Here is a 17,326-nt window from a genome sequence, read left to right as displayed (position 1 = left end):
ATGGACCAGCTGAACAGATTTCCCAAGACACCGAGCTTTTCCTGAAAGGGGACTTTGCTATTTTCTTACTATTAAAATTTAAAAAACCCATGGGAAAACGTGATCAGAATATGATTGCTAGAGCACAGTGACTTTAAAGTCAGGAGACAAGACCCCAAGACAGTGGATGAAACCCCTGGAAGCAAACCTTGCACTCAAAGGCAACCTACACCTAATGCCACCAACACCGAAACCTTGGGAAGCCATTCCCACACTCAAATTATTCCCAAAGGATTCCTGACACGAGCCAGGCTTTGTGGGCCAGCACCTTGACTGGCAGGTGAAGGTGTCACCAAGCTGGGCCAGCCAAGCATCCCTGTGACACATCCAAAGGGTGGGGCTTGGATTTGAGCAGGGATCTGGGCACAGGGATGAAAGGAAAGCTGTTCCCTTCATCCTTCAGAGAGGAGCATTCCCCACTCCAGAAAGGAACACTGATCCCTGGTTTTCTCCCAAAACCAGAGCAGGTTCAGGAGGAGGGAAAGCCTAATGACACAGTGGGGACTGCAAGGACATTTCCTGGTGGCCGTGGCTCAGTCCAGAAGGTTTGGATGACAGCCAGGAGTAGTTTTAAAGTCATTTGAAATGCTAATAAAAAATATGAGGATGAAGTCCCTCTCATCACACAGTGCAGCTGCTTCATGAGGTGTCAGAGGTTCCCTTGATGTCCTGTCAGCCCTGACCAGTGGCTGTTGACACCAGAAGCAGGAGGAGACAGCAGAGCTGCAGCACTCAAGCCACCAGAAAACACCAGGAACTGGTTGCAAACCCCATAAATCCTACACCAAATTTAAACCCACGTGGATTGAAATGGAGGTCTCTGTGGTGTGACTGTAACAAGTCACAACTCAGCCCATAAAAACCCCACAGACACACCCCACATCCTCCACCATCACCATCCAGCTTAAAGGGTGCTTAAAACTGAGTCCAAAATAAAAATTCCACACTGGAAAAAATCACGAGGAACAGCAGCACGATGGAAAAACTCCCTTACACAGGCAGGGCCTGGAATCATTTTAAACCTTTATCCCACTGAAGAGGTTTTGCTTCAGATGCTGCAGGAGGCACGACTGAGACAGACTGAACCCGGAGATGAGCATTTATCCTCTGCAATGTTCAATCATGGTGCCATTTTTACCAACTCAGCCCACACCTCATTAATTTGAAACCCTGCACAGATCAGCAATAAATAAAAAGAATCGCTGGATCTCGCTTCTTTGGAAAGGAAGCAAAATAGGAATTCCATGGAAATTTTGAGAGACCTGCTGGCTCTGTCCTCTCACGCACGCTCATGAGAGGATCCCTCCTAGGATCCAGCCATGAAAGGGACCTTGGGGAAGGTCACCCTTTCCTTCTCTGTAGGAAATCATCCTCTCAATCAGGTTCTGGCCACTGTTTGCTGCTCCTCTTCCCCTCGCTGGGAGGGAGATTCCTCACTAAGTGCTGCTTCATCTCCGTGAGCCACAGAGCAAGGCTGGAGCAGTTTCCATCTTTCCAAATGCTGCTGGTGGCACCCAGGACTTCCCACCCACTCCTGCTGAGCTGCTTCCTCACTCCCAGGAGGGTAAGGAAGATCTCACTTCCATTTATTTCAAGATCTGCCAGCTCCTCCTCCTCCTCCTCCCTGCCACAGGCACCGCTGGCAGCTCGTGATGGGGAGGGATCAAAAGCACCTTTGATGATCTGGGCTGCTGATGTGAAGGAGATTTTTCAACTGGGTCACACTTGGTGGATTCAATCAGATTGAAAAGCACTTCCTCTGCACTTAGTGCTCAGGAATGCGTTCTTTAAAAAGCTGCTCCAGCCTTCTGGCTGCGTGTCTCCATAAACTCCAATTTCCCTGCAGAGGCAGCCTGGGATGATTCCTAAGTGAAAACTGATCTTAGCAAGAAATCAATCACCGGCCATTTACTAATAAAATCAAATCCTGTTTGAGTGGAATTAGACCTTTGAAATTGTCCAGTCCTGCTGTTCCTGTTGTGGCACAAGACCCTCTATGCAGTTTTTCAGGAGAGTGGGTACATCCTGGTTTGTCACCTGCAGATTTCTGATACATCACATTTGGATGGTCACAACCACGGAGAGCCAACTCCCTCTGGGAACAAACACAAATCCAGGGATGTATTCCATGATTTTCACCAGGAGCTGAGACTGAAATCAGTGGTCAGCCTCGTTAGTCTTGAGGGATTTATGTCTTCCCTCCATGAGAATGGCCAGAAACGAGCTGGTTTTGGTGGCTCCTGGGATGGTCTGGGTCAGAGGAGCTGCTCCAGCTGAGGGGAGGATTAGAGGGCAACCTTTAAAAAGGAGGAATGGCCACTCCTGGTGTTGTCCTGGCTCTGTTTCTCCTCCATCTGGGCCAACCTGGCATCTCATGCACCTCCCAGCCGGGGCGCGGAGCTCCCTCGCGGCATTTCCTGAGCACGCCGGTTAAGAAAGCACTGCCAGGAGAAATCAGAGCTGCCAGGAGCTCTGTGCCAGCCAATTCCAACAGCACCAGCTTCTGGGAAAGCCCAGGAACAGCCCCCAGTCCCTTCACTCAGCAGTCCCAGACCTTCTCCTGCTCTTTTCTCCACGGGGACAGGAGGAAGAGGATGCCCAGGTGTCCCCAGCAGGTGATCCCAGACTCCCAGTCACAGAGATGCAGCTCCTCCTGTGCTTTCCACACTGCACTGGCATCTCTCACTGGGTGAATATCGTTCAGTAATTCCTGTTTAGGGTGAATTTGACGCCAGCCCTGTATAAAGCTGTGCCTAGAGGGAATCACCCCCCGAGGGCCTGATAAGCAAACAGCACCATTCGCCAGGATAAGCTTGATTCATATCTCACTAATTACCACAATTCATTGAAAATGCACATTTAAATATCAAAATCCCATTTTCCACCGAAAGAAAAAAAAAAAAAAAGCTCCCTTGCTCATGAGGAGAACTTTGAAGCCAACACCACAACCTGATAAAAAACAGGTGGGTTTTTTTGTTTTTTTTCCAGGGGAGCACTTGCCCCTCCAGAAGCTGCTCAAGGTTTTGGATGGGAACGACTTTCCAGGACTGGAGACACTGACTCCTGGCAGCAGCGCAGCTGATACCAGGCACAAAGCAAGATAAGACACTCCAGTTTATTCCCTTCCTATCAAGACTGAAGTGAACATCTCATTTACGTGCTTGGCACAGATACGGTGACTCGAGCAACAACAGGAACCAGCTCTCGTTCCACAGCGTCCTCCTGTGGCATAACATTAGTAAAATGATCCTTTTAATTAGCGTGGGGTGCAAAAAAATCCCAATGCTCCTGGTTTCAGCGTGAAAAGCCCTGAAATCAAACGGATTCTAGCAAGCAAAGCCAAAATTCCTTCTGTTAACGCGCTCTCTTTGTCACAATCTCACATCAAAGAGCAAAGAAATCCCCCTGCAGGAAAAACGTCAGGTCTGGGAAAGGAACAAGCAGGATTTCACAGGTATTTATTAGGACAATTCCTCCTACTTGCTGCTGAGAGCTGCCATTGGGTGATGGGATAGGACACATCAGGGACAACGCGACTTGCAGTGGGTCCTTTTCGCAGCTAAATTTCATATATTTAGCACCAAACACCAGCAGGAAGCCACAGGTAAACACAAGGATGAGGTGGATTCCTCTTGAAGATTCTTCTCGAGCTCTGGCACGAAGAAATAAAATCCCAGCGGAATCAGCCCTCGCCAAGAGGGAAGGGAAGACTTCAAGGAAGACCCCAAGAAAGAAAAGAGCATATTTCCCATTTGGAAACCCATAGGAAGGGCACCACCACATCCCAGCCTGGGCAGCCGAGTGTAACCCAAAACTGGCAGTGAAACTGCACCCAGAGCTGTGACCCACAGGATGGAATTCTCATTTAGCATTCCCGTGCCTGCCCCAGGCTCTGCAGGTTTCACAGGCAGCATTTGGGGTGACTCCCCCTCACCAGTATCCACCAGCAGCACCTTTTTCCCTAAAATCTTTTTGCAGGATGTGCGGTGTGCCACAGGTTTAGGAACCAGGACACGATAAATGCCATTCTCTGAGGTAATACTTTGTTGCTCTTGCATTTTATTCAAAGAGCCACACAGAGATCCCAATTTTAACCTATTTTCCTCAGAGCTGCAGAACCCAGGAGTCGTTCTAGCAGCGTGAGTTACTCATCTTTAGTCAATTCAGCTTTTTTAATTAACAGGCAGAAGTGGTCTTTTAAGAACTGCTAACCCAAGCACAGGCTGCTGTTCGGTGCTGGCTGAAGCACTCCTGGCTGGACGCAGAGGTGCAGCCCTTGGGATTAGTGCTGGAAAAGACAGAGCACGGCCCTGGCTGGCTGCTGAAAGGTGCAAATGTTCCCAGTTTTAATCCTCTTTTATGGAGAGAGAGGATTAGTGGTTATGCTGGACTACCACAGGAAAGGAGAATGGCAGTGGGTGACACAGAAAGGTTGGAGCAGGAGGGTGGGGACAGAAATGCCACAGCCTTGTCGAGGCTCCGGGGTGGGAAGCATCACCTCGTGTCCAGCATGGACGAGCTCTGTCCAGCCTTGGCTCCATCTGGGAATATCCTCAGCTGGAAAGGATCCACAGGATCATCAATCCAACTCCTGATCCTGCACAGACACCCCAACAATCCCGCTCTGTCCCTGGCAGAGCTGCCCGAATGCTCCTGGAGCTCTGGCAGCCTCGGGGCTGTGCCCATTCCCTGGGGAGCCTGGGCAGTGCCAGCACCTCTGGGAAAGAACCTTTCCCTGATATCCAACCTGATATCCAACCTGACCCTTCCCCGACACAGTTTAATGCCATTTCCTCAGATCCTGTCCCTGGTCACACAGAGCAGAGATCAGAGCTGCCCCTCCTGAGGAAGCTGCAGCCCCCAGTGAGTCTCCCTCAGCCTCCTCTCCTCCAGGCTGGACAATCCAAGTCCCCTCAGCTGCTCCTCCAGCCCCTTCCTCATCCCTGTGCCCTCCTTTGGGCACTTTAATACCTTTGTACCTTTTATCTATGGTGGGGCCCAAAATTAGGATGGATCATCTTGAGGACTCGGTCCTCACGTGGCATTAACTCACGATCAGCACATGGTGAGGACAGACAGGACAGTCCTAACCACGTTTAATTATCAAACTTCCACCATGGCAGCCTGGCCACCCCTTCTTGAAGTTCAAGTGGTTCAAGAACGCGTCTGCTTGGCTGCCCTGCAACATATGCACTTGAGGAGGAAAAACTCCCCAGAAAACTCACTGGGAACTAATGAACATAAGGACCTGGAGCTGCTGGAGCAAATCCACAGGAGGCCCCGGAGCTGCTCCAGGGCAGGAGCCCCTCAGTTCCCAGGGATACAGGCTGGGAGAGCTGGGGCTGCTCACCTGGAGAAGGGAAGGCTGCAGGGAGAGCTTCCAGCACATTGCAGGGCCTGCAGGGGCTCCAGGGTCGCTGCAGAGGGACTGGGGACAAGGCCTGCAGGGACAGCACACAGGGAATGGCTGCCAGTGCCAGAGGGCAGCCATGGATGGGATCTTGGCAAGGAGGAATTCCTGGCTGGGCTGGAATTGCCAGAGCAGCTGGGGCTGCCCCTGCATCCCTGCAGTGCCCCAGGCCAGGCTGGACCCTGGAACTGCAGCAGCCTGGGATACTGGCAGGTGGCCCTGCCGTGGCACGAGAAGAGCTTTAAGGTCCTTCCAGCCCAAACCATTCCACAATTCCAAGATGACTCCACAACCCCAGAAAGGGAAACTGACCCTGTGCAAACACAGCGGGTACGTGAGAAAATCCCGCGTCACGCTCGCAGCCTCACGTTCTGCACCACCAACATTTGTGTTTTCTGGAGGGAAAAAAATTGCATTTCCAGCCCAACTCCACCAGAGAGATCTGCCTGCCAGTCTTTCAGGTCTAAAGCACCTCCAAGCTGGGTTTAAATGCTGATCCCACATTTGCCTCTCCACACTGACACAGCCTGTTGAACAGGCCGGGCGTTGCGCTCCCCGCGTCCCCTCGGTCCCCGGCTGCCTCCCACACGGGCAGAGGGGACTCTGCAGCCCCACGGAGAGCACCCAGAACTGAGCCACCCCGGAATTCCAGCCCTGAGCCACCCTCACTCTCTGCTTTTCCCGCTTTGAGCACACGGCGTGCAAATCCTGAGGGAATTCCAGGCTTCCACAGCTCCTGCCACAACCCCGCGTTCCATCTGCTGAAAACGGACCATGGATTTTTATTTGCTGCCGCATTTTGTTCCTCGGATGTCTTTCACGTCTCTCCACCACCACCTCCATCTACATATGCTTCTGATTATCAGGGCTGAAATATTCCAACCATTCCCAGGGAAATTCACCGTTTCCTTCTGGAGCAAGGGACCAAATTCACCGATTTACCCCTAAATCCACGGGAATGCTCGTGATGCAGAATTCACAAGCCTGAAAATAACACAACTTTCAACCCAACCACCAGCTCCTTCTAGGGAGGAAGGGAGCAGCACTACGAAGTCCTTTCTCCTTCCAAAGGGAAATCAGGAGTTAAAGGATTTTCCTGGTGCCCAAGGAAGCGGCTGCAGAAGCAGCAAGAGCCTCTAAAGGCTGACACCAGGAATAAACTTCTTCATTTACACAGCATTCCTCAGCATAAATAAAACATGGGCACTCTGGGCTGTGGTTCTGCAAGTATTTTTGACCCAGAGTATGAAGTTTTCCAAGTCATCCCTGTTTGATTCCTTTAATTAGATGGTTATGTAATGAGCAGTGGGAGGGACTCAGTTCCTTCTGGGTTGGCTTCCTTGGTCACACTGATCACAAGCAAACGTGGTCTCTGAGTGAAAATACACTTTCATGGGTTTTCCCTTCTGTGTTTGAGGTCAGGTGAATTTCGTAGGACTGAAAAAGTTGAGTTTCCCTCCGAGTCGCTGCAGGATGTGAGCAACCCATTTATTATTTATAGGCACCACACAAACAATTCACACACCTGCCAAACAAAAATAACAACAAAAATAATTGCTCTAAACCAAGGAGACTCCTGCTTCCATCCTCCAGCACAAAACCAGGCTCCACTCCCCGGCAAAAGCAGCACGGCCCCCGAGAAAGGGTGGAAAACAGGAAGGGGAGACTGGAATTCCCAATCCTACTCAGATGGAATCCACCTGCCATCCACAGCATCCTAAGGGTTTTTGTGCAGCGACATCTTTTTTTCCAGCAGGGAAAAGCCAAGATGGAATTTCATTGACATCAAAATGTCAGCGTGGATCAGGACAAGCTGCGAGCTCCACCACACCCAGCCTGCAGCTCCCCGGTTCCATCTGGCAGCGCAAGGGATTCCCTCTTGGACTTCTTCTTGGATTCCTTCTCGGAGTCTGGCAAGCAACTCATCCACAACAAACCCAGAGCAGCCTCAGAGTCCTTCCCAAAAAACTGGAGCAGCCTGAGCTCCAAAAACCTGGGGAACACCTCTCATACTCTGGTGAAACACCGGGACAGCTCCAGGCTGTAGCTGTGATATTCCCAAAGGATAAGGGGCTCTGAGGTTTCCCAGAAACTGGACAAACCCCAGCCAGCCCTCCCAGTGGGACTGTCCACCTGGCAACTGGACCAGCCCCACCAGTTTTGGGGAAAAAAAGCAGAAGTAGAGGGACCAGAACTGGGGAAGTCACAAATATTGAACCCCCAGTGCAATTGCTGCAGCGGGCACAGAACAAATCTGAATTTCCCCAAAGCTGGAAGGTCCTGCACGCTCCAGGTTTACCTGGACAGGTGAGAGGCTCCTCATCCCTGGCACAAAGCCCCGCACAATTCTGGACCTTAAAACTTTTCTCACGCTCCACTGCAGCCTTTAGGCTGGGAAGTGGTGAGGGCTTCTGGTGGGAGCTTTAGTTTGAAGAGATAAAAGACACCAGTGATGTTCCCAGTTCCATCATTTGCAGCATTTGGAAACCAGAGGGGTTTTGCCAGGATTTATTCACCTGGTTTGGATTCACAGGCACAATGAGCTGATGAAGAGATTCATGAGAGCAGACACACGCATTTCATCACTAAAATAAGTGAGAAATGGATCAGGGCAGGGCTGTGGATCTGCACCCAACAGTGGGAAAGCACTCAAATGACCTAACAAAAAGCTGAACTCCAAACCCTAAGGGAATGGATTCCCTCTAAACACGCACAGGGACAGGGTTCCACTTCATCCAAGGGAACGGCTGGAGCTGTGTCAGGGGGTTTAGGGCAGATTTTGGAAAAGCTTCTCCCCCCAGAGGGTAGTGGGGCATTCAACAGGACCAGTAAAATCCCCACTGCGCAGCAGAAGTTATTTTAAACCCCCCAAAAAAGTGGTTCAGAATGATTTTATTAAATATCTTGGGCACTGGGTAACGGGTAACACAGAATATCTGAACTGTGTGTTCTTTTCCCACAGATCAACTTCAGAAGCAGCCAAAGGAAGATAAAGTCCAAGGCTGAATTTCACAGAACTCCCTGCACTGAAAATCATCAACACAACCCCACCACTCCTACTGACAGCACAAAATGCTCTTATGTGGAAAAGAGTGGATTAAATTTTCTTGGTAAAAGGGATTCAGGAGCACAGCAGAGTTCACTGTGCCCTGCTGCCTTCCTGGAAGACAATTTCCCAGATCAGAGAAAGGTAATGCATAAAAAAGAATAATTCCCAAATCCTTCAGGAGAGAGAAACTGCGTGGAAACCTCCCTCCTCTGGAAAAGCAATGGAAATATTCCCAGAGCTTGGGCATGCACACGGCAGAAGTTGGACACGACCAGCCTAGAAGGGGGATGGACACCAAGAGTGGTCCCAGTGCTCTCAGTCTGGGCTCCTCCACTCCCCTGGGGTTCCTTGGTTTCCCCTTTCAGGGCTGAAATATTCCAGGCCTGAGCTCGCCAGAAGTTCCATTGCCTGGTTTAAGGCTGAAAAAAGTGATGGAATCCCAGCACGTGAAGAATTCCCCACGCCAAGACACCCGTGGGCCGCAGGTGGACATCGGAGCAGCTGACCAGGCTCGGGGCTTCCGTCCAGGGAATTCCAGACAATTAATGGCAGGAGAAACCCCGCGGTGGCCAAGCTCCCTCGGCAGCAAAGCGGCCTTTGCTCACGGAATCGTGGAGTTGGTGAAGTCAGGAAAGGCCTCTGAGAGCATCAATTCAACCATCAACTCAACCCCGCCACGTTCACCACCAATCCACAGCCTCAGGTGCCAAACCGAGCAATTCCAGGGATGGGGATTCCGCCACTTCCCTGAGCTCAGTCCCCCAAATTGGCCATTTTCCTGATGGAGCAGCACAGAGGTGCAACCTCCCATCCACACCAAGGACTCTCACTGGCAGGGCTGGCTTTTCCAGGATGGTTTAATTTAACTTCTGCAATGGGGCGTTCGCTGTCCTGGCCGAGTCACCTCTGTCAGACCACACATTTCCTAAATCCTAAAATATCCCAAGAGCTGCACAAAACCCGCAGGGGATGAGGCTGAGGGCTCCCAGCTCGCTGTGGTCATCACAGAACCTCACAAAAATGATGCGAGGCTCACGGAAAACAACCAGGATGCAACAAAACTCCATAAAAACCAGCTGAGACGCTCTGCAAAACACCAACACATCCAGAAACTGGAGAGGAAGGCGAGGGGATTGAAACGAACACTGCACTGAGACACTTGGTGGAATCATGGAATGGTTTGGGTTGGAAAGGATCTTAAATCCCAGCCCATTTTCCCACCATCCCAGGCTGCTCCAAGCCCCATCCAACCTGGCCTTGGACATTTCCAGGGATGGATGGGCAAGGTTAAAACCCTGAAAAATTCAGTTGTTACAATCCTCAGCTTTCCACAAGTACCATCATCATCATCATCATCATCACGCACTTCCTCTTTCCCCCTCGACAGAGAAAAAATAAATCATTGCTCCCAGTTTTACCACCAGCACGGAAATTTCGATTAAAAATATGAACAACTCTCTCACCTATTTCCTCAATATTTGGGAATTGAAAGTTCACTGTGAGAGGGTTTGGAAAGGAGCAACTGTGATGTGGAGGAAGGAGAAGAAGGGATGAGCTCACACTGGGAATCCTCTCAGGATGTGGGAAGAGGGGCTAAAACTGTGCTCAGAGACCAGCGAGGCTTAGAAACAAAAGCACAACAGCCAGGCCCTGCCTAAGGGATTAAAAATCCCAAATTCTGGAAATAACAGTCCAGTGAAGGAGAAAAAAATAATAAAAACATAAAGCAGAGTTCCCAAACTCAAACAGAGAAAACATCTCCCCACGCAACAAAAATCATCTGCAGCTGAAAGCAAGCTTAGACTTGGTAACCTCAAATGTAGGAAGAGTCTTGAGCTGAATTATTTCTGTCCCTTAATTATTATTTACACTAAAAAGGGCCTGAGCACACCTCAGTCACAGCCAGGTCTGTCCCCAGCTAGATGTTTCAGAGCCCTTTTTGGGGTATTTTAATCCATAGGCAGTTACACCCCTTTTTATAGGCAATTTACAGCCCTTTTTTGGGTATATTAAATGGAGGGGAGGTGAGTGATTAACACATTTCAACCTCCTGTACAGAGGGAGGAAAATTATTACATGTGCAAAATGTAAAGAAAAATAAAGGAGAGGGAGGAAGGGGGATAAAAGGGGAAAAAAAAAAAAAAGGATGACATGAAAAAAAAAAGGGGGGGAAAAGGGAGAAGGAAGGGGAACTTCATCAATGAGCTCAGGGGTCTTTTCCAACCTAATTGGTTCTGTGATTCTGGGGCAAAAAAACAAGAGGTGAAGGGGGGGGAAAGGGGGGGCATGAAAAGGAACTTCATGTTGGACTCATTAAGCTCTGAGGCCTTTTGCAAACTAATTAATTATGGGGGGAAAGGGAAGATGAAGGGAAAAAAAATGGGGGTGAAGGGGAAAATGGGAAAAAAATGGGAGGGTGAAGGGAAAAAAAAGAGGGGGTAAAGGAAAAAAAAGGGGGGTGTGAAGAGTAAAAAATAGTGGTGAAAGCAAAAAAGTGGGGGTGAAGGCAAAAAAAGTGGGTGAAGGCAAAAAAGGGAGGGTTAAGAAAAAAAAGGGGGAGGGTGAAGGGGAGATAAAAAGGAGGGATAATGGGGAAAAAAAAATAGGTGGTGAGGGCCAAAAGCAGGAAAGAAGGGGCTCCGAGAATAGCAGGAAAAAGGGCGAAGCAAAAGCCCCGCCAATGTCTGCGGCCGCGGCCCAACTTCCCCGCCCGGCCGGGCCCGGCTCAGCCCGGGCCGGGGCTCCGAGGCCGCCCCGCACCCGCCGCCCCCCGGCCCTCGCCGCCCTGGCCGCTCCCCGCGCCGCCCGTCCCGGCGCCCCCGCGCTGCCCCGGCCCCGGGGCGGCCCCGCGGGCCCGGCGCGGCCGGGCGGTCGCGGCCGCCGGGGGAGCGGGTGCGGGCGGCGGGGGCCCCGCGTTGGTGCGGCTGCGCCGGGGCTGGAGGAGATTGCGCGGTAGGACGCTCACCTCAGAGCGGCTGCGCTGCGGCGGGCCCGCGCCGCGGGGCCGCGGCGGGCGAGCGGAGGGCGGGCGGCGGGCGAGCGGGGCGGCGGCGCGAGTCGCCCTCGGCCGCCGCGGTGGCGAGCGCGGGAGGCGGGGACCGGCGGCGGCGGCGGCGGCGGAGGAGGCCGGGGACAGCGAGAGGGGGGGGAGCGGGACGTATGGCGTCATAGCGCCGCGCCGCCGCCATCTTGGGGAGGGCGAGGGCGGCGGGGGCGGCCATAGGCGGGAGGTCGGCGCCATGTTGGGGAGGGCGCGGGGGCCGCGCTGAGGCCGTGAGGGGCCGGCGCCATCTTGGGAAGGTCGCGGCCGTTCCCGCCTGAGGGGCGCTGAGGGGCGCGGGGCCTCGGCGGAGCGGGAGCGCCGCAGTCACCGGGTTTGGCAAAGCCAGGGGAAGGCGGGCTGAAATCCATTTATTCGGGACATCTTTTTGAGGGAAAGTCCAGTTTAAAATGGGAGTTGTGGAAAAACCAATTTAAAATAAAAAAATTTTTGGCATGTTTATGGTGGACAAATCCAGTTTCAAATGGAAGTTGCGGAAAAATCAGTTTAAAATAGATTTTTTTTTTCTTTGCCATATTTTTGGTGGGAAAAATCAGATCAAAATTGAATTTTTCCATCCCATATTTTTGGTAGAAAAATCCAGTTTAAAATAGAAGTCGGGAAAAACAGTTTACAATAAAATTTTTATTCTTGGCCATATATTGAGTGGAAAATCAGATTAAAATGGCCATTGTGGAAAAATCAGTTTAAAATAATTTTTTGCATGTTTTTTTGTGGACAAATCCAGTTTAAAATGGAAGTTACAAAAAATCAGTTTAAAATAGATTTTTTTTGGTCATATTTTTGGTGGAAAAATCCAGTTTAAAATGGAAGCTGAGGAAAAACCAGTTGAAAATTGAAAATAGATTTTTTCCCCCCTTTTTTTTTTTTTTTTTTTGGTGAGAAAATCTAGTTTAAAATGTAAATTCCTGGAAAATGCCTTTTAAAGTAGACATTTTGAAAAAAAATCTATCTAAAATAATTTGGTGGGTTTTTTTGGTTTTGGGTTTTTTTTGCTATTTTTTGGTGAAAAAAAGAGTCATCTTTAGAATGGATTTTTCTTTCATTGTTTTGGTGGGAAAATCCATTTTAAAATGGAAATTGTGGAAAAAAGGTAGTTCAAAATGGAAATGCTTCCCTTACTTTTTTTTGGTGGAAAAAAAATACAGTTGAAAACCATTTATTTATATTTTTATTTTTATTTAAAATACAGTACAAAAAGGAATTTTCCCCTTTTTTGTGGAAGAACCATGTTTTAAATCTCCAATTTTCCCATTTTTGTGGAGAAATCCATTTTAAAATTTATTTCCCCCCATTTTCTGTGGAAAAACCCAGTTAAAAATGCAAATTGTTTCCATTTTCTATGGAACTCACAATTCACCTGGACTTTCAGTGGGACTTAATAATATTAAAGACCAGTGTAAACAACTCCCTGCTTTAGCGAGCTGAAAAATAAATAAGGATTTGAAACAGGGGGGGAAGGAGCTGAGGGAAATAATAAAAATGGGTGTAAATCCATGGGCTTTTGACTCTTGAGGTGGAAGTTGATATCTGATTTTCTGAAGCTGACTGATTTTTTTTGTCCTTAGGAATGACATGGAAAACACAACGGGGACAGGCGCAGGAAGAGCCCCCAGAAGTTGTTTAGAGCAGCCTGGAAAGCAAAATATTTTCAAAGATGTCCCTTTATTAAGAGAGAATCTGTGTTTATTCCATGCTCTCTGCTCAAGGTCTGTGGGGTCAAAAAATTCCTTGGGATTTAAATTAATCACTCCCCCATATATAGATTGTTTTATATAAATATTGATATATATTTATACATATATGTAGTTATATATATACAGTTATATATATAGTTATATGTATATATAGTTATATATATAGTTATATATAGATATATATAAAAATTATATATAAAAATATATAAGTAGATATATAGATATATAAATAAGTATATAAAAAGTATAAATAAGTATATATAAGTAGATATACATAGATATATAAGGAGATATATATTTTTAAAATTATATGAATTATATTATATATAAATATATTATAGATATAAAATATGTATATATGTATATAATATATATGTATATACATATATGTACATATATAGGTATACATATATATGTATATACATATATATATATATACATATATATATATGTATATAAAAATATATATGGTGATTAATTGAAATCCCAAGGAATTTATATATATATATAAATATATATAAATATATATATAATATACAATATTAATAATTATATTGATTTATAATTATAATTCATTTATAATTAAATATATATAATGGTAATTTAAATATATAATTTATATATATATATATATATATAAATTCCTTGGGATTTAAATTAATCACCCTATATATATATAGTTATATATAATCTAATAACTAATATATAATCTAATAACTAATATAATATACAAAATATATATCTACTTATGTATTTATATATCTATGGGTGGATATATAGATAGAGATTCTGTGGATTCTGGGATCCCTGCATGAGGAAACTCCTGGAGAAATGTGGATTTGGGTGAGGCAGCAGGGAGCCCCCAGGGGCAGGATGTGACCGCGCAGCCGGGTTGATGTTTGGGAGCAGGCTCGGGAATGCTGCAGGTGCAGCTGCTGCCGCCTCGGGCAGGGCTGGCTGGGGCTGTCCCGTCCAGGTGCACATTTCCAGGGTGTTGCTGATGCCTCTGCAATGGGCTTGTCCAGGCAGGGGATTGTGAAAGTGCCCAAAATCCCTGGGTCTGTGCCTGCTGAGTGCTGGCACGTGTGGTCTCTTTTTTCTGGGGGAAAAAACCCCAAAACAAACAAAAAAGCAAAACACAAACAAAAACCCAAACAGACAAACAAAAAACAACCAAAACCAAAACAACAAAAACAAACAAACAAAAAAAAAGCCCAACATATTTACTTTGGATTTTTATTTCCTTGTTTTGATGGAAAAATCCATTTTAAAGTGGAAATTGTGAGAAAAGGCCAGTGCAAAATGGAAATGTTTCCCTTATTATTTTTTGGTGGAAAAAAATACAGTTTAAACCAGAATTTAAAAAAAATATTTTTTTTTTGGTAAGATACATTACAAAAGGGAAATTTCCTCTATTTGTTTCCTACCTCTGTGAAGAGCAAAGGAAGAGCATGGATGTTCATGGATGATCCAGAGAGGCGTCATTTCCCAGTGGGAACAAACCAACCCTTTCTCTTTGGAAATCTGAGCACCAGCACACACCTCCCTGGGTTCTCCTGGAAATCCAGGCTGTGCTGGGCCATAACCCCACGTGAAAAAGCTGGGAAAAAACTTCGCTGGGAATGCAGATGTGGCAGCAGAAGGAAGGGAGCCATGGGAATCCTGGAGGCTGCTCAGGAAATGCCAAATTCAGTGCTCAGGGAAAGCCTGGGGAGGAACAACCTTGGGGAAGGGTTTGAATGTCCCCATTCCTAGGTCTGGGAAGGGAAAAACCACAGGAAAATCACAGAATTATGGAAGGGGCTTGGAAGGGAATTCAGGGATCATCCAGCTCCACGCCCTGCCATGGGCAGAGACATTTTCCATAATCCCAGATTCCTGGGAGGATGGGAAGGGTTTGAATGTCCCCATTCCTGGGTCTGGGAAGGGAAAACTCACAGGAAAATCACAGAATTATGGAAGGGGCTTGGAAGGGAATTCAGGGATCATCCAGCTCCATGCCCTGCCGTGGGCAGAGACACTTCCCATCATCCCAGATTCCTCAGCCTGGCCTTGGACGCTGCCAGGGATGCGGAGTCCACAACCTCTGGGACAACCTGAAAAAAGTGAAAACACCACTGAGAGCCACAAAGAGCATTTTTCAAACATCCACGATGCAGATGGGAGGGGAGAGAACACAGCCGCAGCTCCTTGGCCTTCTTCTTCTCTCCCTCTTTTCCAGCCTGAAAAGAAAATGGCATCCTGTGCTTTCCTCGGTGTCCGTCCTTGCAGCAGGGATCGCTCAGGAACGCGCTCTGCGCTGTCTTTGCACGGCTCATCAAGAGCCAGGATGGTTTTCCCGACACCCAGGGAGAAGTTTGGTGCTGCAGTGGGTTTGGTTTAAGTTTAAGCCCAGCCTCGGCCGGGCTCTGCCTTGCACGGCTCCTCTGGAGCCAACCAAAACCAAGGCTGATCGTGGGCATGGTTCCTGCGCTGGGATTGTGCTCCCCAAAATCTGGAATTGTTCTGGGGAGCTGCTGCTGGGGGGATTTTGGGCTCCTGCAGCATCTCCCAGCCCCTGGCAGGGCTCTGCAAATGCACATTTCTGCTCTTTCATCTGAATCTTCCCTCTCTCCAATTCAGATCCTTAAATTCTCCCCTTTTGCAGGCACTCAGATATTTTCAGCTTCTTTTCACTTCTTATTTTCAGATATATATATATAAACGTGGATAAACTTTGGTCAAGTTCACCACAGAATGGTTTGGGTGGGAAGGGAACTCAAAGCATCTCATGTACAATCAGTGAGGAGACAAAGATCAGACCGAAGAAACAAGAAACGAGGTGGAAACTTGTTCACACACCTTTTTTCCATTGGTTTTTAAAACAAGCATTGCCTGACTCCTTTCCCTGCTGATGGCTGCTGGAGCACCTGATAATGTTCCTTTTTTATTGTATTTCAATTTTTAAAAATTTAGGAATTTAAAAAGATTTTCAAAATTTAAATTTATTTTTTAATTTTAATTTTTATTTTTTTTTTAAAAAATTATGTTTTAAACTGTATTTTTTCCACCAAAAAATAAGATAAACATTTCCATTTTGAACTGGCTTTCCCCCACCATTTCTATTTAAAATGGATTTTCCCGCCAAAACAAGGAAAGAAAAAATCCGTTTTAAATATGATTTTTTTCACAAAAAAATAGCAAAAAAAAACCCACCACCAAAACTATTTTAAACAGATGTTTCAAAATTTCTATTTAAAAAGGCATTTTCCAGGAATTTACATTTTCAGCTGGATCTTGTCGCCAAAAATATGCCAAAAAAAAAAAAAGAAAACTGATTTTTAAAAAATAATTTAAATTTTTTTTAAAAAAATTATCCAGCCTCACTCCAGAGCGCTTTCCTTGGGGAGATCATTCCCTGGCACCCCGAGCGGGATGTCCGGGCTGCTGTTGCCTGGTTCTGCTGGGTGTGGCGGTGTCCCCGCCGCTGGGCGGCTCCTTGCTCGGCCCTGCCCCGGTGTTTGTCGGCGGGAGCGGCGGGGTGAGCTCCCCTGGGCAGGAGAGATAAACCCCGAGAATCGCCAGCTGTGCCCCTCGCAGCCACCGCGGGGTTGTCCTCTGAGGTGCCCCAAAGGCCCAGGGTGGCTGGTTTTCCTTCTCACTGAGAATATTTTACAGATTTACCCCGTCACAGAGTTTTTCCAGTTCTCTCTCACCCCTTTCTGTGGCCTTTATCCCAAATTCCTGAGGGCTAAGCCGTGGCCGTGCTGATTTCCCCTGTGAGGAACTCACATTTCTGCAGCCACGCTACATTTCGGTTTGCTTTCTCAGCAAAATCTTGTAAATGGGAGATTTATAATGTTCTTGTACCTAAACAGGACAGCCAGGGCTGCTCTAAGGCCCTGCACACGTTTCATCAGAGGAATCCATCCCGAGCTGCTCTCCTGTGTTCATCAAGACAACCAGTCCCAGCTTGACTAGGCCAATGTTCAAGCAGCAATCAATTTATTAATTAATGTGGTAAAGCATGAGCAAAGCAGCGCTGGGTACAGTGGGGGAAGGTTTCCCTCCAGCTGCATGCCGATTGTTGG

General features: G+C 47.6%; 1 protein-coding gene and 1 long non-coding RNA gene across 5 annotated transcripts in view; one reads left to right on the top strand and one right to left on the bottom strand.

Annotated features, from left to right (window-relative positions):
* NRF1 (nuclear respiratory factor 1) overlaps window positions 1-11,581 on the bottom strand; it is a 60,164-nt gene extending 48,583 nt beyond the window's left edge. For 3 of the 4 annotated variants that reach the window (XM_038154249.1, XM_038154245.1, XM_038154248.1), the window contains exon 1: window positions 11,464-11,581. The gene's annotated coding sequence lies outside the window, so the exon portion shown is untranslated. Of the gene's footprint in view, window positions 1-9,961; window positions 10,659-11,463 lie in introns of those variants that run through there. The other variant, XM_038154247.1, reaches the window with a different exon arrangement.
* On the top strand, window positions 11,338-17,326 carry LOC119708172. Its single transcript, XR_005258982.1, has 3 exons — window positions 11,338-11,450; window positions 13,128-13,268; window positions 17,114-17,326. It is a non-coding gene; the product is annotated as an uncharacterized LOC119708172 (long non-coding RNA).

Source organism: Motacilla alba, chromosome 1A (assembly GCF_015832195.1).
Source record: "Motacilla alba alba isolate MOTALB_02 chromosome 1A, Motacilla_alba_V1.0_pri, whole genome shotgun sequence".
Taxonomy (NCBI): Eukaryota; Metazoa; Chordata; class Aves; order Passeriformes; family Motacillidae; genus Motacilla; species Motacilla alba.
The sequence above is the reverse complement of the archived record's forward strand: the minus strand, read 5'-3'. Positions and strand labels throughout refer to the sequence as shown.